Source organism: Tamandua tetradactyla, chromosome 1 (genome assembly GCF_023851605.1).
Source record: "Tamandua tetradactyla isolate mTamTet1 chromosome 1, mTamTet1.pri, whole genome shotgun sequence".
Lineage (NCBI taxonomy): Eukaryota > Metazoa > Chordata > Mammalia > Pilosa > Myrmecophagidae > Tamandua > Tamandua tetradactyla.
In genome coordinates, this window is record NC_135327.1 from 31,665,992 (window position 1) to 31,693,888 (window position 27,897).

The window sequence follows — 27,897 nt, forward strand, 5'->3', positions numbered from 1 at the left end:
TACCTGAGTTTTCTTTTTAATACTTGTACAAAGGAGTAAATAGGACCATGAGTCTATTATAATGTAATTCAAAGTAGCATATGATTGACTGATGATAGTCATGTATAGTGTACCTTTTTCTAATTGAATAAAAAAATATGTACCTTTAGTTCTAAAGCATCTTTAATTTTCCACTTTTAAAGCAGGTTTCTTCTACTCTTATATCTGAGACGCCTTTATCTTCCACATTGTAAAAGCAGTGCTCTTCCTCCACCTTCTCTCTCCCAAATCCTCCTAGATCTCCTTGTATATATATACTACATCCCCATACAAACGTATCTACATGAATATTTGCATATACACATAAGCACACAGTACATGCTCACATGGCTGTGTCCTAGGCTGGGTTCCCTAAAGCAGAGACTGAGGCAGAGATTCGGATGGATGCGATGTAGCCGTGGAGAGAGCGCTCCCAGGAGCAGGGGAGTCGGGGAAGATGGGAAAGGTAGAAGGCCCCAAGCGGGGATTCATCTCAGCTGGAGTCAAGTATCAAGTGTCTCTGGAGTGTGAACTGTACCACGGAGCTGGTCCACCTTAAAGCAGGAGGGCCGGCCTTTTGTGTCTGCTGTTGATCAGTCCCATCAGCCCTGGGAGATGGGTGGGGCATAACCTCCTGGGCCAGCTGCTTCATGGAGCTGAGAAGCCCACGGCAGCCGGGATCCCTTAGCAGCCAACACTCACAGCAGCTGGGAGACGGGTGCAAAGCCATGTCCACTACATGTGTACATTCAGGTACATATTTATACCCATATATGCATACATTCATACTTATAAATATACATTATACACAAATCAGAATATGTATATGCATACGCAGAATCATATACATACAAGTATACATGTCACCAAACACTGATCCCCACATATTCACAGGTTCATACAAACCCATCACCTATGCCATCCATCATGCATTCATCTGAAATTAACATTGAATATATACTCCCGGGACAGACAGTATAGGGACAAGGCTATACCTTAGGCAAATAAAGCTGCGAATTTACAAAAATGCATGTGGAAAATGTGTTCAGAAAAAAAAAAATCTCAGAAACCTAGATTTGGGGGTCATTTGCTGCAGAGGCTTGCTAGTGCCCACCTTGAACTGGCTGAATTCCAGATTTCAAAGAAAAGACCAGAGAGTTTTTCTTCTTCAGACCCCCTGACCCAGCCAGAGGTTATATGCATCTGTTGTCAACCCAGCTAATTGTCTCATGCCACTTCTTGTCAGAATGCTTAACTTGGCAAAAATTGGGACAAAACCCTTTGGAGAAGCCCTCAGTGGGGTGGGGAGGGGGGAGAGTTTGACATCCCCTCCCCCATCACCATCATAAGACCATGGGACAATTCAAGAAAACCACAGCAGTTGACTTTCTTTTGTCTCCAAACACCAGGGGGGGTTGCCTATTGCAACCTTTGGTGAGCTCCTGGTAAATGGAGAAAGGTGACAGTATCATTTGCAAGTTTCATCTTGCTGGTCACGGGGACTTTTTGCCCCGATGAGAAATGCCCTCTCTGCAGGAAGGGGAAAAAACAGATCCAGTGAATAAGTAGTTGGGTTGAGTCACTACTGTAGATAGAGCCCCTCCCCCACAACCCCGCGGAGGTGGGGGTGGCCGGGAAGGGGAAGAAGTTCTGTGCCGAGATTTTCTGCTCAAAGAATGCCAACAGTTTCTGTAACAGTTTCCCATCCCTCTGTGCCAAGATAGTGAACAATCCTTTAATGAAATTGCTTGCTTATTTTTTTTTAAGGCAAGAACATTTATGCCAGAGGGAACTAAAAAAGAAATTACTTCCTTGGTCTAAATCCAGTTTTAGCCTAAGGAGCAAGCTGAAACTCCATCTTTGAGCTGAAAGCCCATTCCTGATGCAGTTAAAATAAATACTAATTTCCTAATGCCCTAATGCTGAATTATTGTGGAAAAAGGGAGTAGAAACTCCCCCAAGTGAGCTCAGCAAAGTCTTTTTTGGCATGCACAGAGAGAACGAAGTTCCTCAAAATGTGGAGTCCAGAAAGGACACTGGGGCAGAACAAACAAAGAGGGAAAGAAGCAAAGCAAAACTTGCAAGAGATCATTTTAAAAAGGAAAGAAAAGAGGCCCTCAAACAAAAGAAAAATTAGAACCTCAGGAAGGTTTAAAGGTGCCTTTTTATCATTTTATTTTAATCACTTGTTTACTTTTTTATTTATTTCTTTTTAGGTACACAGGGAAGCATGTGTTCTCCAATGTCAAGAAGAAGTGGTCTTTCAAGAATTGAACAACGGAGCGGAAATGGCCTACTAAGGAGAAAAAAAGTCTTCTGCTTTTCAACGGATGGTGACTTTTTGAATACTATCCATAACAGAATTCACCCAAAAGTGTAGCTATCTGCAGTGGCCAGAGCTTGCTTTTCTGCAAGAAATCAGCATCTTGGGGGAGGAGACACATACCTAAATAAATGCTAAAAAGGGAAGGAAAAGAGAAAGTAAAGTGCTGGTGTTTTGTTTTACTGCCCTGCTATTTAAACAAATTATCAGAGATTTACACACACACACACATACAGGATTTTCCTTGTTTGCAAACAGTCCAGATGCACTGGAGTCCCATTAAATTATATTCCAGAAACCAGAATCTATGTCCTGCTGGCTCCTCAAAAGTGCCTGGAAGGGAGCAGATTAATACAGTATATACTTGATAATCCCATTTTCTACCTCAAAGAGTTCCAAATTGATCTTATGCCTTAAAACATTAAATCAGCTATGCTACGTCCCTTAAAGAGAAAGAAAGGAAAACTTATTTCAGCTTTTAAACTCACCCAAGTTGCAGAAGCAGGGGGTACTGGGGAACGTGCCTTATAGAACGTAGGATTATCGGGGTTGGTTTCACCCACCTTCTCAAAGTCCCTTCTTATGCCTGAAAGACAATTTGCATTGTGAGTAGAATTAGGTGCCTCTATGGTCAGGATTTTGTTCACTCTATCGGTGAAAATAAAGTGACACTGGCTCACTGGAAATTACTGCCTCCCTTAGGAAGAAAAATATTACTTACTGAGAAGCAAATTCCGTATATTTGTAATTCAGATCTTGAGCGCCAGGCTGAATGCCAGTCAGGATTCTGCCCTTTGCATAAATTGGTTTTCCAGGGAATTTAACCTTTTTGCCTCTGTCTTCTTTCCCAAGAAAATCACTCATTTTGGTCCTTCCCACCCCAGGTCCTTTAGGTTACTATAGCAGAAATAACAAGCTATCCAATTTCACAAAAGTAATGATAATAATAATGCCTTACATTATTACACGCCCGAGTTTATAAAATGCTTTCTGGATACACTGTCTAATTTAAATCTGCATACCCATAACTCAACTTAATCACCTCCTTTGTTGCATTTCATTAAGTGGAAATGGAATACACATGTATAGCCTTTTTTTTTTCCAGACGAGCACTTCTTGACAAAATGGCCCCCAGCTCCATTTCTGCTAATGTTTGCTGTTGAATGAGCTCATTCCAGATGTGATTTATTCTCAATGAGACACATTTTAGTTTAAATCTGACCACATGGGGGAGCTCCAGGACCTGGGGTTTTACAGTGTCTTGCTAGGCCCTTTCCTTGATTGCCTAAACAGGATGTTGGGCCAAAGTAACTTGTAGGAGGGGCATGTTAGTTGATTAACTTCTAGAAAGTGGTCAAGTTAATGAAGAGAACTAGAACAAGAAGGCAAAACTGGGCAAGCCCATTGCCTTCTATGATTCTCAGCCCTCCCAAACAGAGAAGGTCAGTTTGTTTATTTTGCCATTCTTATCTGCTTCATCTTGGAAGAAGTTCAAAGAAAGCTGGTGTGATTGCAAAACATTTAAGTTGGTGTCATTACAAAGCATTTAAGTAAAACTCACTGGTCCCATCATGCTCCATAAAGCAGGTTTTCCTCTTACCCTTTCCACACCCAATGAGAGGGCAAGTGACTTAACTTCTCAGTTTCCTCCCAATACAATGTTAACAGAACCACTTCTTAAAGTAGTTGTGAGTGTGGAGTGAGATGGTGTATGCCAACACTTAGAACAGTGGTTGCCAAAGAATACACAGTAAATGAGAACTATTGAATCCTAGGGAACTTTAAGCACCAAGCAACAGAAAACCCCTACACAAATTGACTGTTAATAATAGTTGTAAACAATAAGGACATTTATCTTTTCACATCACACAGCTCTGATTCTCTGAAACTCTGCTCTGGCTAATCATCATCACCATCAACATCTTCATTATCATCATCAAATTCATTATTTCAAAATATCTCATGTCACAGCCCTGGCTCTGATCCCTTAAGACTCTGTTCTGCCATATTCCACTCATTTGCTTCATCCTCAGATGGGTGATAAACAATGGCTGCAATTCCAGGCAAAGGGATTATGAGATTTATCATCTGGTGAAATCAATGTTGAGAAGGCAACTACAATGATGCAACAACCAGGAAAGCAATTATTAGATTCAGTATTTTTAAGACAGTCATTTCCCAAACTAATCTTGCTTCTTCGATTCAGATTGACCTACTTGTGCAATTATGGCACCCTGCCATTCACAGCAGCGTCATTAGATGGTGAGCTCATCAAGATCAGGGACCTTCTGTCCATACCATTCACTGCTCTATTCTCAGTGTCTAGCACAATACCTGAACAGAGTAAGTACTCAATAAATATTGGATGAATGGATAAATGGATGGATGAATAGTCTATGGTCAAATCCATTGGGAATTGGGTTGACTTATACTCTAGTATGAGCTAGTTTTAGCTCCAAACATTTGATCACTTCAATCTAGTCAGATATCTACCCTTCCCAGTTGACCAGCCCAGGGGTTCACAAAGTGTAGTCCCATGACCAGGAGCATCAGTACCACCTGGAAACTTGTTAGCCATTATTAGAAATGCAAACTCTCAAGCTCCACTCCAGACTCACTGACTCAAAATCTTTAGTGGCAGCCTTCATCAACCTGTGCTATAACAAGTCCCTAAGGTGATTCTGATGCAGGAAAAGATTTGAGAGTCACTGGTCTAGGTAGAGCTATGACTTCAATGATCACCTGGCTCAATAATCGGGACTGAAGATGCAAAGATAATAACAGCAAACTTGGAGACTCACTGTAGGCCAAGTGCTATGCTTCACATGAATTCGCTAGTTTACCGTGCATTTTACAGATGAGATAACTCAGCCTTGGAAAGGAAAAGCAACTGCTGAAGGATGCACACAGCAGAGAAAAGGTCAAAATCTAACCTAATCTCTTAAAGATATCCTTTCATGTCTAAGAGAAAGACAGACAAAAAGTAAATGCAAGTCGTTGTGGGTCTCAGAGGAAGGCACTGCCCCAAGACTGCAGGGATGGGGGTTGACCATTTGAGGAGGTGCATTTGAACTAACTCACAAACAATGAATAGTTGGCCAAAGGGTTTCCCAGTGGAACAGCAATTAAAAAAAACAGAGGCCACAGAGAATGGCAACCCTGAGAAAGCAACTGTGGGGAAGGGAGATAAAAGGTTGAAGTTGGAGAGGTGACAGAGTTAGATTTGTATTTTGATAAGTTCTAATACAAACTCAATTCAACCAATATTTATTGAGTGACCTGAGCTATCTGTGAATTTTTTTAACTTTTTTATTGTATAATATAATATATATATAAAGCAACGAAAGAAGAAAGCAATAATTTTCAGAGCACTCTTCAACACATAGTTACAGGACAGATCCCAGAGTTTGTCATGGACCACCATACCATCTTCTCAAGTTTTTCCATCTAGGAGGCTAGAAGGAATAAATATTTTTTTATCATCATAATCAACTTTTTTCTTTTTTGTGAAAAATAACATATATACAAAAAAGCAATAAATTTCAGAGCACAGCACAACAATTAGTTGCAGAACAGATTTCAGAGATTGGTATGGGTTACAATTTCACAATTTTAAGTTTTTACTTCTAGCTGCTCTAAGGTATTGGAGACTAAAAGAAATATCAATCTAATGATTCAGCAATCATATTCATTGTTAAACACTAACTTCTCTGTATAACTCCATTACCTTTGATCTTTCTATCCCACTCTTTAGGGGTATTTCAGCTATGCCCATTCTAACTTTTCATGTTGGAAGGGGCTGTTAATGATAAGGGGTAGAGAGATGGAACTAGCTGGTGTCCTGGAGAGGCTGGTCCCTCTAGGTTTCAGAACTTATCTGGCCCAGGGATCCATCTGAAGGGTATAGGTTTCTGGGAAGTTACCCTCGTGTGCGCACTGTTTGTAGAATCTTATATATTGCTGTAGGTCTTCTTTAGGATTGGCTGGAATGGTTTTGGCTGGGGGTTGGCGAGTTATAGTAGGTATAATGTCTAACTGAAGCTTGCATAAGAGTGACCTCCAGAGTAGCCTCTTGACTCTATTTGAGCTATGTCTGTGAGATATTTTAAAGACTTGTCCTTTCCTTTTAAGTTTCTTTAAAGATTATATTGATAAGAAATCCTCGTTTAGATAAAACCTCTAAATGGCTCTGACTTTTTAAAGGATTCTTAAATGTTATTTCCAGTGTCATACATGTAGATTCAAGATTTGGCCTCATTATCCCCCAAAGCTGTGAGATCTTGAGCAAGTTACGTCACCTCTTGGAGCCTTAGTTTGCTCCTCTGTAGAATAAGAATAATACTGGAGCTTATGTCAGAGAGTTGCTGAGAAGAGCAGATGAGACAATGAACTGATAGCATTTAAGTCCACAAGGGGACAGGTAATAAGTGCTTAGCAAACGTTGTTTATAAGGATACAGATGGCACCTGCCCAAAGTGAAAGATGTGTCTTCTCTTTGATGGATTTGAAGGCCACCCAATCTTTGAAATATCCTTAACTGGGCCCTAGTTTTGCCCCATCCAGGTGACCAGTTGGCTGGATAATTCATCCAAGAAAAGACACAGGAGAGAAGAAAAATGGAAATGATTTTCCCTGGTCCCCATCACATTCTAAAGGAGAGCAGAATTTCTGGAGAAGAGGAGGAGCCTTTGGCATTCCTTGGTTGTAAACCACTTAGATAGTAGCCAGGTCACCAAGGTCACCAAGGTCACCAAGGTCACAGATGTTCGTGATGGCCTGACCCATGCCCCTTCAGGCCACCTCTGAGTTCACCTGCAGAAGGACAGCCTCCCACTGAAAGGTCTGTTCTTCCTTGGCTTTTCTCCTCAATGCTGTGGGAGCTTCCTCACTCCATATGTGAGACTTTCTGGAAATGTCTGAAATATTATGCCTCCAAGGACAACCCTTAACCAATGAGGGGTGGGAGAGAGCAGATGAATCTCTCAGCTTCCTCATCCCCTCCACGGGACAGTTCGGAGGTGTCTTGAACGTGTACCCACAGGTTCCCTGGCAAGTCTGTACTAGTTGCCCACAGTAGTAATATTTATTAACAACCTCTTTGGTGACTTCTTATTAGCTCTCCTGGAATCACATCCCAAACAAACTACCTGCCTCCAAGTTCATGTCTCAGGGTCTGTGTCTCGCTAGCACATGCTAGGTAGCTTCATACGGGAAATTAATATGGGGCCCTAGTTGAAAAGGTGTTGGGAGAGTGAAAAGGCAAACATGGGACAGTGAAGTCACCCAGAGATTATAAACAGAATAAGGCTGCTACCACCATTAGGGCTAGATGGACAAATGGAAGGGATGACATTACCAGAACCAGGGAAACTGGGTGCCCTGTGGGAACCACGTAAGGGTAGCTGGGGCCAGAGGGGGTAATCTGGGAACACTTCCTTTCTGTTGAGGGGAGAGGGCAGGAAAAATACCTTGGTGTCAGTGTCTCCCATTAGCTGAACCTAACCAGAAGCCGGTTGGCAATGGAACCTGGGGAGTGCAATTTGCCATGCAAGTATAGAAGGAGGATATGAGAGCAAATAAGCAAATGCCCAGCACAGTATAAGAAGTTAATAATAAAATGGTATATGGTGGAAAACGCATCTGGTGGAAAACGCATCTACTGCAAACTATGGACTATAGATAACAGTAGTATCGCAATACTTTTTCATCAACAGTAACAAATGTACGGTACCAATGCTAGTAAATCAGTGATGGGGGGATAAGGGATACAGGTTGTTTTGGGTCTTCTTTTTTTTTTAATTTTATTCCTGGAGTAATGAAAATGTTTGAGACTTGTGGTAATGAATGCACAACTATGTGATAATACTGTAAGTCATTGAATGGATTGTATGCTGTGTGAATATATTGCAATAAAGTTGCATTAAAAAAAAAAGTCTGGGACTAACCTTGGTGAAGGCCCTATTCCCATACCCTGGGTCAGAATAAATGAACACATATGTCATGGTCATGGTGACAACTCTGCCACCTTATTTATCTTGGAAACTGACTAGTAAGAACACAGGCTCTGGGGTGGGCCACAATGGCTCAGCAGGCAGAGTTTTCGCCTGCCAAGCTGGAGACCCGGGTTCGATTCCCGGTACCGGCCCATGTGAAAAAAAAAAAAGAAAGAAAAGGTTATGGATCCAAATGGCTTTGGTTGGAATCCCAGGTCTGCTACTTGCCAGCTGGCTGGACTTGGGCAAGTTACTTACCTTCTTTGAGTTTCACTTTCCTAAGCATAAAATGGAGGCGATAGTGGTACCCACTTTCAGGAGACGCTGAGTATTTAATGATATATTCCATGCAAAGCAGTTGGCATTGTGCCTGGCACATAATAAGTGCCTAATAAGTGCACGTACTTATCAATATAGTTTGAGATTCAACTAGGCTTTGAGTGTCTGTCAGCCCATTAAAATTCCTGCTAGAATTTGTTTTTTCTCCCCTTTTCCACCTAAAACTCGAACTTCATTGCCTAGACTCTGTCCAAGTCTCCACTTCATTGCTTTTCTGTAATCTCTCCACTTTCACAATAATTCTGCCAGAACCGAGAGAGGAACAGCCTTTCTCCTCCCCTCTTGGCTCACAAACCTCTTTCCACAACCCCCACCCCCTCCCTATCTTTGCTGGCCAGTTGTTCACAAGTAGCTTAGCAGTTTTGAGAATACAAAAACAGGAAACTATGCACCGGCCCTGACTAAGGCAAAAACTCATGTGCAAATCCTTCATCGTACAGATTTCTTCAGCTCTCCAACACCAAGGCCTTGAAAAACCAAGTCCCCTGGCCAAGATCTTTGGATTTACTTAATCATTTCCTTTGCAAATTTATAGCCTCTTTAACCATGAAGAAGAGATGGTGAGAAAGTGGGAGGCGGGAGTCACGAATGTTTTAAGTCAACCACAAGACAGGACAGGAAATACTGGGATTGGGCAAAAAAAGGCGCTGGGGGGAGCATTTTTCTTTAATCTCTCAGTGCCACAGAGGCCTAAGAGAGCAAGCCTGGAAATCTGCTTATTGTCCAAGAAATGGCCATTCTAGGATGTTCTTTTGCTATTAATACTGCAAAAAAAACAAAGGGATATTTTGCAGTCTTCTTCCTTAAATGACTTAAGGAACATTAGAGCAGACAAGACTGAGAGATGCCCTAGTCTGATCCTTTGACTCATGCAACAAACATTCATTGAGTGTCTACTCTGCCCCAATACACTACAGAGAGCAATAAAACAGCCTCCCAAAGAGGCAAAATAGTCTGCTTTTTTGGTGTTGATGTCATTGAAATACACCCTCTGGGGGAATAAGGTGAATTAACAATGTTTTATTAAAATCCCTGAAAGATAAAAAGAAGTGGCTCATTTTATCCTTTATACTCACTTTCTTAACTTTCCCAGGCAGATCAGAGCTATGTACTTTATTAATCCTCAAGATAAGTCATTGGTTTTTAGCTCTGGTTTTTATTTCAAACTGGGAGCCCCCTATCAATTCTGATCCAGCGTATGGAATAGAATAGAGCAGAATGGGGTGGGATGGGATGGAATGGGTATGGATGATATTGCTTAGTGATTATAAATGTGTGTATATAGATTCAAGATGTATTTCTTATTAAAGTTTTTAAAGGTTAGAAAAGTTCAAAGGTCTCTGGTGTTTAGTAGAATTTAACGGTTAAGAGTTTGGACTCTGGATGAGTAAAAAATATGGATAAACAATAAACAATAGGGGGAACAAAGGTTAAAATAAATTGAGTAGATTGAAATACTAGTGGTCAGTAAGAGGGAGGGGTAAGGGGTATGGCATGTATATGTTTTTTCTTTTGTCTTTTTTATTTCTTTTGCTGGAGAGATGCAAATAAATGTTCAACAAAATAATCATGGGGATGAATACACAACTATGTGATGATTTTGTGAGCCACTGATTGTACACCATGTATAGAATGTTTGTATGTCAAGAACGTTTGTATGGTGGTTTGTTGCTTACAATAAAAATATTTTAAAAAGAGAGAGTTTGGACTCTGGAGTCCACTGGTATAGATTCAAATCTCAGTCACTTAGAAGCTGTGTGAGTAACTCTAGTTATATCAAGGAAATATATACAATAAAAAGAAATATAAAATGTAAGGTACATTTGATCAGAGAACTGAATAATATGAAGAGTAAGTCATGCTAATACCTGGGAGAAAAGCATTCCAAACAAGGAAAAGCCAGCATAAAAGCTCTGAGGTACAGAGGGGCCAGCCTTTCCAGAATATCAGATAGTTCCATCCCCTTATTCCATATTATCGACAGCCCCTTTCAACATGAAAAAGTTAGAATGGGCATAACTCAAATACCCCTAAAGAGCAGGAGAGATCAAAGGTGATGGTGGAGTTATATAGAGAAGGTAGGCTTTAATAAATGGGTATGAGTACTGAATCATTATATTGATATTTCTTTTAGGCTCCAGTACCTTAGAGCAGTTAGAAATAAAAACCTAAACTTGTGAAATTTTAACCCATACCAAAATTTTAAATCTGTTCTACACCTAATTGTTGCAGTACACTTTGAAATTTATTGTTTTTGTATATATTTTTCACAAAAAAATAAATAAAAGAGGAGTGTAACAGAGAGAAGACAGGATTTAACAAATGAGTGTGACTCTGAATCATTACATTGATTTTTTTTTAATCTCCAATGTCTTAGAGCAGCTAGAAGAAACAGTGAAAAATCGTGGAACTATAACCCATACCAAACTTTAAAATCTGTTCTATAGCTACTTTTTAAAATGAATTTGGAAATTTATCGCTTTTTGTATATATATTATGTTTCACAATTTTAAAAAAAATAAGCTCTGAGGTAAATGTACACCTGACATATTCAAAAGGGCCAGTGCCAAGGGCAAAGAAAAGAGAGAGAGGAGCGGGATAACATGCAGAGGTTGGCAGCAACTAAAAAGGCCTTGCAGTCTTGGCAAGACCTGAGTGGTTAGCCTAAATTTAATGGAAGGTGCTAGAACATGTTCAGTGGAGAAGTGACAGCATCAAATCATAAGACAGGTTTTTCTACTGCTCCTTAAAGCAGGTTAGCTTGTCACTTTACTCCTGGATAGGCTTCTGATTCTATAATTAAAGTTCCATTAACGAGATTTAAACAAAAAAAAAAAAACCTCCCCAAAGATGAACCCTGATGGCCCTGCTAGGAGAAGGCTCTAGGCAGCTTTTTTTTTCTTTTTTTCAAAATTTATTTTGTATTATCAAACCAAAACAACATACAAACATGAACATTCTTAACATTCAAACGCTCTGTGCATGGTGTGCACTCAATGGCTCACAGTGTCACCACACAGTAGCACACTCATCGCCACATTTCCCAGAACATCTGCATCACTCAAGAAAAAGAAATAATAAAAAGAAAAAACTCATACGTACCACACCCTTCACCCTTCCCGCCCACCGACCACCAGCACTTCCATCACTCCAAAGACTTCAACCTTTGTTCCCCCTATATTTTTTCTATACCCTTTACCACTCCCTTTCATTGTTCACTGGTATTTCAATCTACTCATTTCATTCCAACATCTGTTCCCCCTATTATCTATCTTTTTCTTTTTCTTTTTCTTTTTTTATAACATGGGCAGACACCAGGAACCGAACCTGGGTCTCTGGCATGGCAGGCAAGGACTCTGCCACTGAGCCACTGTTGCCCGTCCTATCAATTTATTTTTATTTGTCACTCATCTGTCAACACCATAGATAGAAGGAGCATTGGACACAAGGCTTCCACAATCACACAGTCAAACTGCGAAAGCCACACCATGAACATGCACCTTCAAGGAACATGACCACTGGAACACAGCTCTACAGCCTCCAGCACCTCCCTCCAGCCTCTTCAATACACCCCAAATCAAAAAGGGGGTACCCATAAAATGCGCAAGAACAACCTCCAGAACAAGCACCCGACTCTGCCCTAAATCCCCCAGCCACTGACACACTACCTTGTCTCCTTTCTCTCTTCCCCACTTTGGTCAAGAAGATCCCCTCAATCCCTTGATGCCGAGTCCCAGTTCATTCTAGGATCTCTGTCCCATGCCGCCAGGAGACCTACACCCCTGGGAGTCATGTCCTATGCAGAGAGGGGAAGGGCGGGGAGTTTGCCCACCATGCCGGCCGAGAGAGAGGGAGGCCACACACCCGAGCAACAAAAGAGGCCTTCTGGGGGTGACTCTTAGGCCTGATTTCAAGTAGGCTTAGCCTATCCTCTGCGGGGATAAGTTTCATATGAACAAACCCCAAGATTGAAGGCTTGACCTATTGATTCGGTTGTCCCCACTGCTTGTGAGACTATTAGGAATTCTCCAAATGGGGAAATTGAATTTTCCCCCTTTCTCGTCCAGGCAGCTTTTTCAAAGCACAATTGTTTCAGCCCATCCAATTGGATGTTATGAAAGTAACTGGGAGAAGGAGGGTGAAAAACTTCACTCAAATCTGAAGTTGGGTGACCAGATGGACGCCAGCACCCTTCACCTTGCGAGGAAAGAAGAGCTATCTGGAGAAAAGGTGACAATAAGACACATCAGGTTCTAGACATTCTGTCCTGAACTCAAGAAACATTTCGATGAGCAACATGAGGCTCTCATGCGAGAGGCAGAAGTGTGAACTACACCTGGGAGAAAAGTGCCAAGATGAAAGTACAAATCCAGTAGCCTTCAAAGGAGAGTGATAGTCCCGGCAAGGGTTTTTCAAATGCAACCTCCCAAATGTAGCCTGAAGACTTGCATTTTAGGGAAGAGGGGACAGTATTGCTCTATAACATTCTGTTAGAATTTGAATTCATTTTCAAGAGTTAAATACCAGAAGAATTCATATGCAAATACAGATTTCCAGGTTCTCAAAATATTGGAAGTTAGGGAAACATAGATAAAATGTAAGGAATGGAGTACTGCTGTGCCTCCCTTCCACCCGTCTCCCCCAAAATGGGGCTTCCTCTCACTTCAAAACAATTCTCACAGAGTTCTGCTTGTTTGCACTACCCCTGGAGACAGCTCCAGGACGTCCTAGGTGAAGACATGCAGTTGGAAGACTTGTGTTGGAAAAGTACATTTCTCAGTGTTTTCTAGAGGACGCCAATCCCTACAAGGTTTTCTGGGGGACAGAAAAGATTTTTGTGTTGTGGTAGGCTGAATTCTAAAATGACCATTGAAATTCTTTCCCCCAGTGTGTCATTCCCTCCCCTGTGATCATAATGGCAGGTCACCCTCATGATCAGGTTACTTACTATGACCAAGGAAAAGGAACTTTGTGATTAAGATCCCTAATCAGTTGCCTTTGACTTCATCAAAAGGGAAATTATCCTGGGTGGGCCTGACCTAATCAGGAGAGCCCTTGCCCTAAACTCAAGAAGTAGCAGCAGATGCCCTGAAGAAGCAAACTGCTGCATTGTACAGAGGCCATGTGAGCTGAGAGCTTCAGTTCCACAACCATGAGGAACTGAGTTCTGCCAGCAACCAATGAGCTTGGAGGAGGACCCTGTGCTGCAGGTGGGACTGCAGGCTTGACCAACATCTTGACTTCAGCCTAGTGAGGCCCTGAGCAAAAGACCTAGTTAACTCACTCCCCAAAACCCAACCCATAGAAACTATGCGATAAGTGGTGGCTGTTTCAAAATGCTGCATCTGTGGTTAATTTGTTACACAGCAATGGAAAGTGAACGCACACGTACTCGTGCAACATATATTTATTGAGTGACTACTGTATGTTAGGCCTTGTTCTAGAAACTGGAAATACACCAGACAGCAAGACAGAAAAAGTTCTGGCTTTCCTGGAACTTATAATTTTAGGGGGTGGTCAGATAATAAGTACTTGAGGAAATAGATAAAGAGATTTATATTTATTTATGTGGAGTCACAACATAAACTTAAATGTCACAAAGCAAAATAAGTCAGGGAAGGGAGATTGGAAGTGTAGAGCGGTCAGTGGCAGCTTCTCTGAGGAGGTCACATTTGAGTATGGGCTTGAATGAAGTGAGGGCACAAGCCCAGTGGGTATCTGAGGGGACTGCAGAGTTTGGGAAACAATTCCCGTTGTCTTCTTGGGGATTCACTGGGCACATTAATATTTTAAAAGCTCTGAGAAATCCTGCCATAAAATGGCCTGTTGAAAATCGAGGCCCGTATCCCTAAATGTGTTGAAACTAGTGATCCCACACACTAGGGATCTTTTCATGGGCTCTGTAGGGCATTGAGTTGAGCCAGAAGCTAAATTCTTGGGAAACACCTGCTTTAAACATTGTGAAGGGGAAAAATCAGCTAGAACAGGGTCTAGAGAAAGCAGCAGGTTTCCAGTGTGTTCTCCATACAGCAGCCAGGCTGATTCTTTCAGAACGTGAGTCAGATCATATCACAACCCTACTCAAAACTTTCCAGTGGAGGAGACAGGAAGAGCAGGTAGGAGGCTATTCCTATGATACAGCTCAGAGACGACTGGAATTTGATCCGGGCGGTGCTGTAGAGAGGGAGGAGTGATCAGATAGGGCAAACAGGGTTTGCTACTGATTAGGTGTGGGGTATAAGAGAAAGAGAAGCATCAAGGCTGATGATGAACTCAGGTCTCTGAAGCCAAGAGGGACTGATTGTGTGTGTGCATGCACACGTGTGTGTGTGAGTGTGTGTGTGGGCGTGTGTATGATGCCATCATGAGTATTTACATATATGAGTCAACCTGGGAGTGAACTTGTGTTCAATTGAACATGAAGCAATTATTCAAACTTGGTTTCCCAGAATAGTTCCAGGGTGAAGTACTTTCCTGTTTTTATCACTGCCTTCTCCGCTCAAGTGCTTGCTCGTCTTCTGAACTGGGTTGGCACCAGCTACTCCAATTTGGAACAGAAGGCACACAGAGAGCTCTATGAAAGTCCCAGAGAATTGACAGACAACTTTGAAAAACTGAAATGGACAATCCAATTCCTGCTCTCTTTTATGAGAGCAGAATTGATCGGTTTCTCTATCAAAAAACTGAATCAACGTCTGGGGAAGTGGTAAACAAGAAAAGCAGGGAAAATTCCAGTATAGTTGAAGAGCCATCTGCTCAAGAGGCTAAATGTCAAGAAAATACTATAGCAGATCCCACATGCATAATTGTGTTTTTATACCCTGTGGGCTATAAATTTGGATTAGTTAGATGGATTTTGGAAACTCAGCTCTCCTATGAACTAGCTCGAAGACTTTGAGCTTCATGTGAAACATTTCTGTGCCTCAATTTTTTCACTGTAAAATAGGAGTGATGATAATGATAAATCTGTTGTCATAGAAGTAAATCAGTTCCTACCCACAGACAGCTCAGAGCCATGCCTGGAACAAGGTTAGCACAAAGAGAGCATTTCTAACTTTTATCATTATGCCGTTTCAGATATTACTTTGCTTTTTTTGCTATGAAACAATATTTTAAAAAATTTTAGGGGGAAAAGGCAAAAAAAAGAAAAATTCATCATAATCTCATCCCCCTGACAGAATCTTATATTTACACGGTCCTTTCAGTTTTTTTATAGCAATTATTTCATAGTTATTAACGTGAACAGTAAGCACTCAATAAATGCTCATGGACTGCCTGATTAAATGCAAACTATTTTGTACTACGCTTTGTGTGCATAGTAAACTTATATCATATACAGTCCCCTTATGTTTTTTTCACATACTACCTGATTCTACTTTTTATGGTTGCAGGATATCTCATTGTGTCGATGTACAATCTTTGGCTAAGTCATTTTCTTTTCACTGTACATGGAATTTCTACAGATCACACTGTTTTAGATAACACTGCAGTGAAGCCTTATATACAGTGCTTTGCCATTTTTGTAAAAGTCCTTAATAAATTAGTAGAATGCGGAAATAAACAACCAAACTAAAACTTTAAAGTTAGCTGAATGGCACCCCAAAAGGGTTAAACCAAAATGTAATCCTTCCATAAAATCAGTGTAACACAATGAATTCCTGATGAAGGAGTCCAGTGATTCTAGTTTCATTTTGAAGCACAGCTTTTCACTGTCTCAAAAAATGGTATTAAAACCACAACTCCTCCCCCCATGACGCAGATCAATAAAACATGAGCATTTTGATACATTCGTTAACAACAACAAAACTCACCCTTGGTAGATATAAGCAAGGGAAGAGCGGACCTTCACTTAACTCTAAGATTGGCTTTATAACATATGCAAAGAAAATATTTCCAGCTGCATATTATGTTTTCTGAAATTGTGGTCCCCAAATCTATCCATAAGATAGATTTCATTATCTGGTGGAATTTCTGTCTTATGGTGCTGAATAAAGGAGGCAGGAAGGATGATTCTCAATAGCGGGTACCTCTTAAAGACCCACGTGAGAGGGGCTTACCTAGGAATGCAGAGGCTGCCCGTTGCACACAGATGCTCATTGCCCCGCAGTGTGGTCTGCAGAGCCAGGAGCCAGGGCCATTGCCACTGCTGCGACGTGACTGTTGGCAGGTGGGTAAAGGACCAAGGCAGGACTTGACCCGGGTATCCCTGACTACAAAGTTACCAGGCCTTTCACCACCCATCGCTCTCTGGTTCTTCTCTTACTTTGGATGATTCCAGAGTTCACTAAAAGGGGAAGAATGAAAGTGGGGAGGTCAGGGAGAAGGCTATTGTTGTCACTTAATTTGAGGGGATGGTAGCCTGGATTAGTGAGGCTACTGAAGAGGGTGGTAGGAAGTAGCTGTTTTCAGGGCTTATTTGAATAAAACGTGTCAGGATAATATAATCCAGGTGAAATATGATCATATGCCTGAAACGGGACCTAAGCACACAGCCTGGAAGGTATTATAGCTCAACAAATTCCCACGTGGAATCTACAGATTTTGTCTCTTTCTCCCCAAACCATCCTTTCTTACTTCACCTCCTGAACTATGGCCAGAGGGTATGACGAGAAGAAAATAAAATCAGATAACCTGAGACTAAAACCACTGATTCAGTGACTGCTGTGTTCCATTCTCTGCATTTTATCCCATTTAGTCTCGAGGGCAACCCAAGGAGGCTGAGAAATCTTTGTCCTCTTTTTACAGATGAGAAATTGCAGTACAGAGAAGTTAGGAAATTTGCCAGAAGCCACACAGCTGTTAATTAGAAAAGTAAGGATTCCAAAAAGGCCTCTCTGAGTCTAGGGTTTACAGGCTTACTCACCAGGCGGCGTTACTTCCTGCCATATTGGTGGAAGTGAGAGGATTCAGCATGAGAGAAAGGCGCAGAGTTTTTCTCCATGCGTGTTACATAACTTTTTTCAGGGTCAGCCTGAGGGGTCAGGGGCCAAATCTGTTACTAGCTCGCTATAGTTCTGTGTTTTCTATTGCAAATTAAGAACACACAGCAGTCACTTAGGTTGGGAAGAGGAAGGAGTTGACATTTGTCACCAAGGGAGGAGGAAGTTGATCATTCAAGGTCTTTTTAACTGGAGAAGCTTGGGATTTAACATTTGGGCAAAAAGGGAAAAAGTCCCAAAAGTCCAAGCCTGAGCTGCTTGGGCCTGCCTGACTCCTGGCCAAACAGGAATCCTTTGTTGGCTGTCTTTCCTCATAAATGATTTTCAAACTACGTTTTTAAAAACAGTTCCTTGGGGGAATTATACAACAATAATATTTTCACTAGAAAATTGTTGTGTCAACAAAATGCACAGAATATAAAGTCATCAATTTTCCCAACACCTGTGGAGAATCACTATAAACAATTTCATGTTTTTCCTTCTTTTTTCTTATGCATATATGCTTTATTTTACAACTGTAAATAAGTCAAATGGCATAAAAAAGTTTGGCAGCATGGTTTTTTGAAACATTGTATATCATCATTTTCCCATGTCTTAAAATAAATTTAAAAACAAAACAAAACATAATTTGTATTAGCTACCTAATAATCCATCTCATATATCGTTATAACAGATTTAATGATTTCACTATTGGTAGGCATTTTTTTTTTGTATCTTATTTCAAGCAACATTTCCCCCGTAGGAATGTTTAGCCCTTTATACAGGGATTGAAGTCCTATGCCACCAACCAAACAATTTTAATGTCCCACCAATTTCCTTCCAGAAATGTTTGCATCAGAAGAGTCCAAACACAAATTATAGGAGGGCCTCGGTTCAGAAACTATTTCCATGCTCTACCTTAACAATATGCCACTTTAGGAGAAGCCAAAATTCCCTACCCCTTTTATGGAGCTTTTGGGTCACCCCTGTGAAGAGCAGGCCAGCGAAAAATTCTCCCTTGATCACTTTCCTCTCGCACCGGCCATCCTGCAGCCTCAGGTTCCTCTCCTTTGGCTACAACTTCTGCCTCTCTGTCTCCCATTTACTCCTCAATATTTTATAATCTGCTTTTCATTCCCACTACCCTGCTGAAACAGTCCTTGCTAAATGCCAATCCATTATCCTATGCCTTAAATAAATTTTTCATTGCACGAGGGATAAAGCACTGTACTTTCCTTGTTAAAGTAAAAACTACCAACTTAAGATAAAGGCAAATTGACTTTCAACCACTTATCCCCAGTCTTGGGATGCTTCCACTTTAACAGGAATATCTGTACACACACACACAAACACACACACACACACACACACACGAGAAGAGAGAGAGACATAGTATGTGTTGTTGGTTTGTTTTCAAGCTCCTCAGTGCACCTTATCTTACGAACTGTTTCTCGGGTCTCCACAACTCAGGGATACCTTGGTTTATTTACCTATAACCCTATTGATAGACATTTATTTTGCTCCTAATTCCTCATTATAATAAACAATGATGCAACAAAGAGCCCCTGTTATCCTATCTTCCTACGCACTTGTGTGGGAATTTCATTTCTCTAGGGCAGACACAGAGAAGCAGCCCTGCAGACCATTTGAGTGGGCACAGGCTTCCTTTAACAGGCATTGACAAATCATCTCCCCTCTCTCCACACCCCCAATCGGCAGCACAAATTCATATAAACAGCCCATTTTTAACCCTTGCACTGCTTGGCTCTTTGATAGCACTGGGCAGGAGGCACCCCACCTCCTGTTGCTTTTCCTTTCTCCCTGTTCATTTCTAAGTCCCTTTGCAATTCCCTTGCCCACCTGCCTGAGCCATCTCCATGGCGGCACAGGCAGTTCCAGCGGGAGCCCAGGTTCAAATGCCGATGGGAGCCAGGAGAGTAAAATAAACCCTGGGGATCCAGGCACCTCTTTCCATCCCCCGAGCCCCAACCCCACCCCCAGCGCCAGTAGTGGATTGATTTTACCCGTGCCTAATACTGTCAGAGTTATTTTACTTTCAACAGAAACCGAAAATCTATATTTGTATGTAAACTCTTACATCTTTTTAAGAGTCCGACATTAATTTAAAAGAAATTTTAATCCCATGTGGCCAACAAAACACACCTGTGAGGCAGATTTGGCCACCAAGAGTCAGATGGTAACTTCTACTTCAAATTCCCGTTTCCTTCTCCAAACCCTGCCCCCGCCCCCCACCCCCTGGGCCCCTTGCTCCAACATCGGCCTCACCACTCATCCGGTAGCCCGCTCAGAAATCCTAGCTTCCTGTACTTTTCTGACTCTACCTCGTTCTGGATGCAATCAGTCACCAATCCTATGATTTCACCTGCGAAATTGTTCCGGGATCCAACCCAGCCCTCCATCCTCGCCGCCACGCCTTCATTCAGCTCCCACCGACCCACGCCCTGGCTCTCCAGCCTGCAGTTGATACCACTTGCCTCCTTTGCCCCTCGCCGCTCTCCACTCTAGAGCTTCCTCTGGAAGCTTCTACGGCTGTCTTCAGGGTGGAGGAGGCAGCGTAGGGGCGCAGGGGATGGGGCGGGATGGAGGTAGAGGAGCTCTGCTCCCAAACCTCATCTCCACATGACCAACTGTGGCCACATTAGAACAGCACTTGACCCAGCATCAGGAAACGAGACCCAGCGTTACCCAATCTGTAGAATCTCACATGAAATTCAGACATTAGGCTCCTCCTGAAAAAGTCCCACTAGCTGGCTCTGCAGTCACACCGTGGAATCAGTTGACTGGAGCTTCTAGAGACTGTCTCCCTGGGAGCTTTGCTCTCTGCCCGGCCAACCTCAGATGTGCGCCCATCTTGCTGCCTGGCCCCCGGAGGCAGCTGAGTTTGCAGCCCCAGAACCACAGCCTAAAACTCCCAGCGTGCTAATCGGCACCCAAGACCCTGCCCAGTCTTGCCCCAGCTCTCCTCAGCAGCCTCAGTTCCCAGTCCTTTGCCTCATCTGCACCCTTTCTTCCAGCTAATAATGGCTGACTCCTCACAAAGAAATCGGTTCAGACCTGAACCCAACCGCCACTCAAACGCAGTGGCTGAGTTACTTAAATCAAGGTAGACACGCTCAGTTCAGAGAGGTCTTCCCTTTGGCTCAATAAATCTCTCTGCAAATCGCTAATGAAGTTGAACTTGGTCTAGACACTGTATTTCAGATTTAAGAAACTCCTACTGAAGCTCTCCGTTTAGTTCTCAGGAGTCTCCTACTTAGCTCCGATTCTAATAGAGACTGAGCTGCTGACAAAGATACACCTAATTCATTTAAAACTCCCAGGAGAAAAGTACTAAAGATGATCCAATAAGAATGATGCTGCCCATTTTGGAACACACACACACACACACACACAGGCACACTCCTTAATATAAGATAATCATATATGATATATCATGATATATGATGATCATCATTTTATTATGTGGTGACTGGTTATAAATAAAAGTTGCTCATATACATTATTGAGTAGGGTTGTTTTGCAAAATTAGTTTTTTGTTTGTTTTTGTTTTTGTTTGTTTTGGCGTGGGCAGGCTCCGGGAATGGGACCCCCGTCTCCAGCACAGCAGGCAAGAATTTTGCCACTGAAGCACTGGTCCAGCACCCAAAACTAGGTTTTTTAAAAAATTAGGGTTTTGTTCGTTTTGTTTGAAGAGTCCTCCAAGTGACAGTCTACTCTAAGCCTGCCCCATAACCAATTTCTTCTTTCTTACTTACAGAATATCAGTTTTAATGGGGGGGCGGAAGGGGGTACATGTTACTCAGCTTTAAAACTACATTTCCCAAACCCCTTTGCAGCTAGGGCCTGGTAACACAACTCTGGCCAATGAGATGTCAGAAGCCATTGGGTGGGGCTTATCTGAAAGGTCCTTAAAGAACGGAGTGGGGTGGAGTGGGGGTGAGGCTCCAGTGATGCCTAAAAAGGAAAAGGGCAAAAGCCCTTTTCCTGTTACCTGAAAGACTACTCAAGCAATGAGGAAAAGGCTGAAAAGTCTGGTCTTGAAATCCTCCACCAAGCGCACCAACACAAGCAGGGAATTAGGTCTGGATTTCACAGTGAGTGGGAAGAAACAAACTTATTTGTTTGGATTTTCTGTGATAAGCAGGTGAATTATTTTTGTTCAAAGCTAGAACGTTGAACTGAGAAACAAAAAAGCAAAAACTTTAAACCACCATTGCTAACCCACTAAAAATCATGGGAAGGTACTAATTAAGGGCTAACCATAAATCATAATTTTATTAATGGGGCCTCAAAATTCTTAATGGACTATTTTATCATTGTATCATTTTTGGCCCCAGTGCAATCCAACATGGAAACTTGTCAACTGTGCACATATAAACAGTGATGAAGAGACTGGTTTAAACCTGCCCAGTTTAAACCCAAATCTTCTTTTCCATCTTGGTGAAAGTGAGATGTTCCTTATGGTGGTGGAAGGCTGTAGTTTCCCACTTTGCTCTGCCAATATGACTCAACCCGAATGCATTCCCATTCTGGATTTTTCAGTAATCTTTCCTTAATAAATTCAAGATATCTCCAGTAGTCACAAACAGCTTATAATAGGGTTACTGTTTCTGAGCTAAATTGGGGATGAAAAACTGGCCAATAGCTATGATGTCTGTAGCTTATCTGCATAATTGTTTCAATTTCCCACTTGTTTCTAAGTGAGTGTAGCCTGACCTCTGTGCATGGCTGAATGTTACTCATGGTCAAACTGAGAGTTTCAACGCCAAATGTGACAATGTGTGTTATATCTGTTTTCTCTTGGACAGATTATTCAAATACCATCTAGCTGAAGTCAAGTTGTACCAGATCCCACTGACTCTTTGCCGCAAAAGCCCCATAGGAGCCCCTTGAAGAGCTTCCTTCACTGTACTGTAATCTTTCTCTTGGTTTGTATATGATGATTGAATGTTTTCAGCCCAATTCTTTTCTCCTGCCTCATGTCCCCTGGAGAGTCCATGCCTTCTTATACAAGCCATGTGTATCTTATCTCCTCCAGTGCAGTTACATTGGAAATGCAGAAAGCAAGCTGGAAAACATTTCTACAAACTACTGCTTTTTGTCATTTCTTTCTGACACCTCCAGATAACTTCTTGGCATACTGTCTTTCCCTATTCAGTACAGTCCCACTGGGCACTTGGGGATTTAAAGACAAGAAACAAAGGTGCCTCTTTCCAAATCTCTAACACTGGGAGACAACGCAAGCCATTTTAAAACTTTCTGGTGAAAACCCAAATGAATGAGACCTTTCTGTGCAGGTGAAAACTCCATGGGCTTGCAGGCCACCAGTGGGAAAGCACTGGAAACAAGTCACAAATAATCATTCCAATGGCCGATCCCTGTCCCACACATAAGGGCTGACACTCGAGACACAGGGTTAACCTCGGACATTTTACAGGAAATATCAGGAGCCTCCTGGTCCTCCCCAGGTGAACTGAGCTGTGTTTCTCAGAGTTTCTGGACGTCTCCAAGAAGTGTTTGGAAATTCCACCAACATGGAGATGGAGCACAGTGATTTGTGATTACTGAGTTTTTTTGTTTGTTTGTTTGTGTACTTTTTATTGTATAATATAACATATATACAAAAAAAAAAAAAAAACCAATAGTTTTCGAAGCACTCTTCAACAAGTAGTTACAGGACAGATCCCAGAGCCCAGTCACGGGCTACCATACCATCACCTCAGATTTTTCCTTCTAACCGCTTCAGAACACTGGAGGCCAGAAGGAAGATTACTGAGTTTTTATTGACTCAAGGAATTTTGAACTTTAAAGCCTGATGCCCCGGGCTTCAGCTGCTATCTTCAAGACCTCTGGGCTTCTCCAATACATTATAATAGAGCTCTACTGGCAATATGGTAACCACTAGACCACATTTAACTGCTGGAATCTAAATTTAGATCAAATTTTATTAAATTTTAAAATTAAAGAAAGTTTAAAAATCTGCATTCTCAGATGCATGAGCCACATTTCACATGCTCAGTAGCCGCATGCACCTGCTGGCTACCATACTGGACAGTACAAATACAGAACATTTTTATCATCATAGAGAGTTCTATTTGCACCGCACTGGACTGGGACCTCCTTGGATTATACCAGTTGTCTTGGGGTAATCATTAATAGCATCCTCTTTCACTCTTAAAAGTGTCCTGGTTGGGATGTATAATTTAATGCTAATAGCTAGTATGTTCACAGGCTTTCTGCAGCCCCCTGAGCGCCAACCTTTGTCAGGCCATCCAGGACTCAACCCCTTTTGCTCTGACCTGCCATTTTCTTTCCTGATTCTCTCTCGCCTATCAAATCCAACATTGTTAGAAGCAAGTAAAAAAAAAAAAAAAAATCCAGGTGATGGAGTTGTCAGTTCCTCCCAAAGTGAGTGATTTACTTATAAGTCACTTTCAATTTTGTTGTTTATTTTCCCTGGCCTAAAACAGCTCAGATTGGCTCTCCCTAAATGATGCCTGTGGATCCTTCAAAAAGTAAGGCAGGGAAAAAAAGGGGGGGGAGGCAGGCCACAGTGGCTGAGCAGGCAGAGTTCTCGCCTGCCCATGCAAAAGAAAAAAAAAGAAGGCAAGCCCCCGTTTTTTGCTTTTACTCCCAGCCCCAGGAGTAGCCTGTTTCTCTGTTCCAGGGCACTTCCAGCCCACAGCCCCTGGGCGCCGGCTCGCCTGCCTTCACTCCCCATCCCTCCTGCCCAGCTCCCCCAGCAGAGGGCACCTGAGTTTAATCTTCTTGGTAAAGGATATTTACGGTCATTCAGGGATTTTTTCTTCTTCTTCTTCAGTGATACGTTTTTTGGGGAGCAGCAACCTGAAGTGCCAGATAACACAGGTCACCTTAAAGGCATGTAGTCAAAGCTCGGGGATAGGAGCTGCTCAGGATGTGAGCCAGCTCCCTAGGGTTTGCACAGTCAGCTCCAGTGGGGCTTAGGGACGCGGCAGCCGCAGCCTCCAGTGTAAACACGGCAGACACCATTTTGCAGAACTCTTAAGAAATGAAATCTAAACTTTGTTAGAGAAAACCCGTGCGGCCAAGAGGAGCCGGAAGAACTGGAAGACTGGGTCTGAGGAAAGCGCTCCCTGCACTGATTCTGAGTTGTTCTCTGCAGGGGGTTAAAAAGCAACCTTGCTTCTCACACTTCTGCCAGGCAACAAAATGGTGGTGATTATAAAAAGGGTGGCACCAGGTAGTCAGATGGTCCTTTATACGACTCTTTGGCTTGCCCCTCTCCACTCCATCAGACAATCTCTTTTCATCTCCTTTACTCATCCTGCTGTATTCTGTTGTATCCTTCCTCTCCCCTGATTGAAGGAAAACGGAAACAGGAGGGAGTAGGAGCTGAAGTCCCAGCTGGTCTGGCTCCTGCTCTCAGTTGTCGGTCAGCATTGCTAATTGATTGTTTGAACATAGTTTGTGATTTGTTTTTGAGGTGCTGAGGCAAGTGAATTTGGGTTATTTTGTTTACCTCTAGTTGGTGCATTGAATATATTTATGAGATTAGGAAACTCCTTTCGAGCAGGTGCTAACTGCTTTTTGTAAGATTCCTAGAAACCTTGTAGGAGGAGCTTCCAAACGGAAAATAACCAGCATGGCTCCATTGCTTCATTTGGAAAAAAAAAAACAAAATATAGCATCTACTGGGCTTTAATGCTTAGGTACCAAGGGACAACTTGTCTGACTGCTTTGCCCTCATCTTCCTTTTCTATAATAATTGCACCTTATTTAAGTAATAAATAAGATGAAACAGGTAAAGAGCCTCAGGAAGGTACCTGGCACGGTGTGCTGGTTTGAAAGTGTTGTGTATCCCAGAAAAGCCATGTCCTTTAATCCTGATTCAACACTGTAGGGCAGAACCCTTTGATTGGATTATCTCCATGGAGATGTGACACATGTGGGACCTTTTGATTAGGTGGAGATGTGACTCCACCCACTCAAGGTGGGTCTTGACTAATCCTTTAAAAGGGGAAACATTTTGGAGAAAGCTCAGCGAATACAGAGACATTTGAAGATGCAGAAAGAAAACACCTCTGGGGAAGCTGCTTGAAACCAGAAGTCAAAGGACCAGCAGACGTCACCATGTGCCTTCCCAGCTGACGAATGTGTTTCAGACCCTTCTGCCTTTCTTGAGTCAAGGTATCTTTCCCTGGATGCCTTTGTTTGGACATTTTTATGGCCTTAGAACTGTAAACTTGTCACTTAATAAGTCCCCTTTTTAAAAGGCCATTCCATTTCTGGTATATTGCATTCCAGCAACACTTAACAAACCAAACACAGGTTCAGTGAATGCCAGCTCTTATTATTTTATTACGATTTCTTTACAATGAGCTCTTCATGAGGCTTGAACCTTAGCTTCTGCACACAAATGCTTAAAGGATGGATCTATGTATTATCTGAACCAAGGAATACCACAGGACAGGTTGGACTACACCTTACCTTTTACTTCCTTCTTTGTGATTCAGTTTCTCTCTCTAAAAACAAGCAGCATTCCTGACTGTGATAGTTAATTTCATGTACTAACTTGACCAGGTTATGCTGACCATTTGGTCATGGAAACACTGGCCTGATCATTACTGTGAGGGTATTTCATAGATGGATTTATATCATTTGTCAGTTGCATCTGCATCTGACTGCATCTGCAATTGACAAAGGAGATTGTCCTCAACAGTGAGTGTAGTCTCTTTATCCAATCAGTTGGAGAGCTTAAAAAACCAGAACTGATCATACTCTGTTTAAAGAATCACCTGCACAGCAGACAGGAGGGTCAGGGCCATGGTAGAGAACATACACCAGGCTACATGGAACAAAGATGAAGTAATGATGGGGTGATAAGAGGGGAGGGGAGCACACAGAAAGTAGCCTCACAAATAAAAGCTGCACACCTCCACACCCCTTCACTCTCATTTGTCCTGCTCATACGTGCCCCAAATAGGAAGGACACAGTGTTGGCCAAAGGTGCCAGTTTTCACTTTGTAAAAACATCTCTGTCTCCTGCTCCACCAGCTTCCTAAATGCCTTCTTGAATTCTACCCAGGCTCCTAAAAACGACTTCCACAATAACCTGCTGCTGCTGGCTGTGCCCTTGAACCCAGTGGGTCAAGGCTGACCATGAGGTCAGCCGTATGGTTCCCTTCTTCCCTACCCCTCAGAAGAAGCTGGGACCTGGAGAGAAACTGAATGAATTGCCCAAAGTCACACGACGGTAGTCACAGCACCTGAGCTTGAACTTTCCTCTTCTTATGAGGCTGCCCGGGCTCAGGTATCTTTAGGTCAAATTATGGGTCTTCACATCTAGAGTTGTCTCATGAACTCTTAGAGCGACAGGTCCTCTCACTCTCCCTCCCCAATATATCTTGAGTCTGAGCATTGCTCACTGCCCTAGCCTAACCTCCTCACCCTTCTTGGCCCAAGACTACAGGAGCCTCTGCTATAGGGTAAACAACTCGTCCCAGAGCTCACAGGGGTCCCAAATTTAGCACCGCAAGTCTCGTGTCCCCAAGGATGGCTGGTCCCCCTTCTCTACGTCCCCACTCACCCTCCTCTCTGTGGCCAGTTCTCTGTGGAGTGACATCACTGTGGTTTTAAAAATGTCCTGCTTCAAATCCTCCCGCGGTTTGTCATCTGTGGACAAAGGTGACAAGGACCTGGACAATATATACATGGGCCCTGGGCCTAAGGTAAAGCAAAGAAGACAGGCCCAGGGTGGGGACACATGCTGGCACATCTCTCCTACAAGGCCCACAGCCACATAAGAATTGGCAAAGACCTACAGCATCGGAGGCCCGCAGGCTTGCACCCCCTGGCAAATCCCTCTCCAGTCCCCTTTCACTCCCTGGCCTAATGACCTCTTTCCCTTCTTTCATGCTTGCTCTCTCTGATGCAGCTTCACCGGCTTCTGGCCGTGCGTGTTCCCATGTCACAGTTGACACGTGCTGTTCCCTCTGTCCTGCCCACTCTTCTCCACTCCTTGCGCACTCTTGCTTTATTTTTCTGCACAGCTCTTATCTCTACATGGCAGGATTTTGTTTTCCTTATTTAGTTGGCATCCCCCTCTCCTGTTAGGATGTAAACTCTATGAATAAATAACTGCTTTTACTCCTATCTGCCAACATACTTCCAGTTTCTAGAACAGTTCCTGGCACACAGTTGATGCTCAATTAATATTTGGTTAAATGATTAAACGGGTTGACCTCAGAGCCCCAGGCCTCCTCTTTAATTCTTATACTCTGTTTGATTCTCTTCCATTCATTAC

At 42.5% G+C, this 27,897-nt stretch overlaps 1 long non-coding RNA gene across 2 annotated transcripts; it reads right to left on the reverse strand.

Annotated features, from left to right (window-relative positions):
- Positions 1 to 883: 883 nt before the first annotated feature.
- LOC143644532 (uncharacterized) lies at positions 884 to 20,234 on the reverse strand. Of its 2 annotated transcripts, none has more exons than XR_013156749.1 (4): positions 19,975 to 20,234; positions 16,731 to 16,957; positions 2,830 to 2,927; positions 884 to 2,475 (listed from the first exon to the last, which is right to left on the reverse strand). It is a non-coding gene; the product is annotated as an uncharacterized LOC143644532 (long non-coding RNA). The 2 variants fall into 2 exon arrangements; XR_013156746.1 differs by lacking the exon at positions 19,975 to 20,234 and adding an exon at positions 17,537 to 17,997.
- Between the last annotated feature and the right edge of the window lie 7,663 nt (positions 20,235 to 27,897).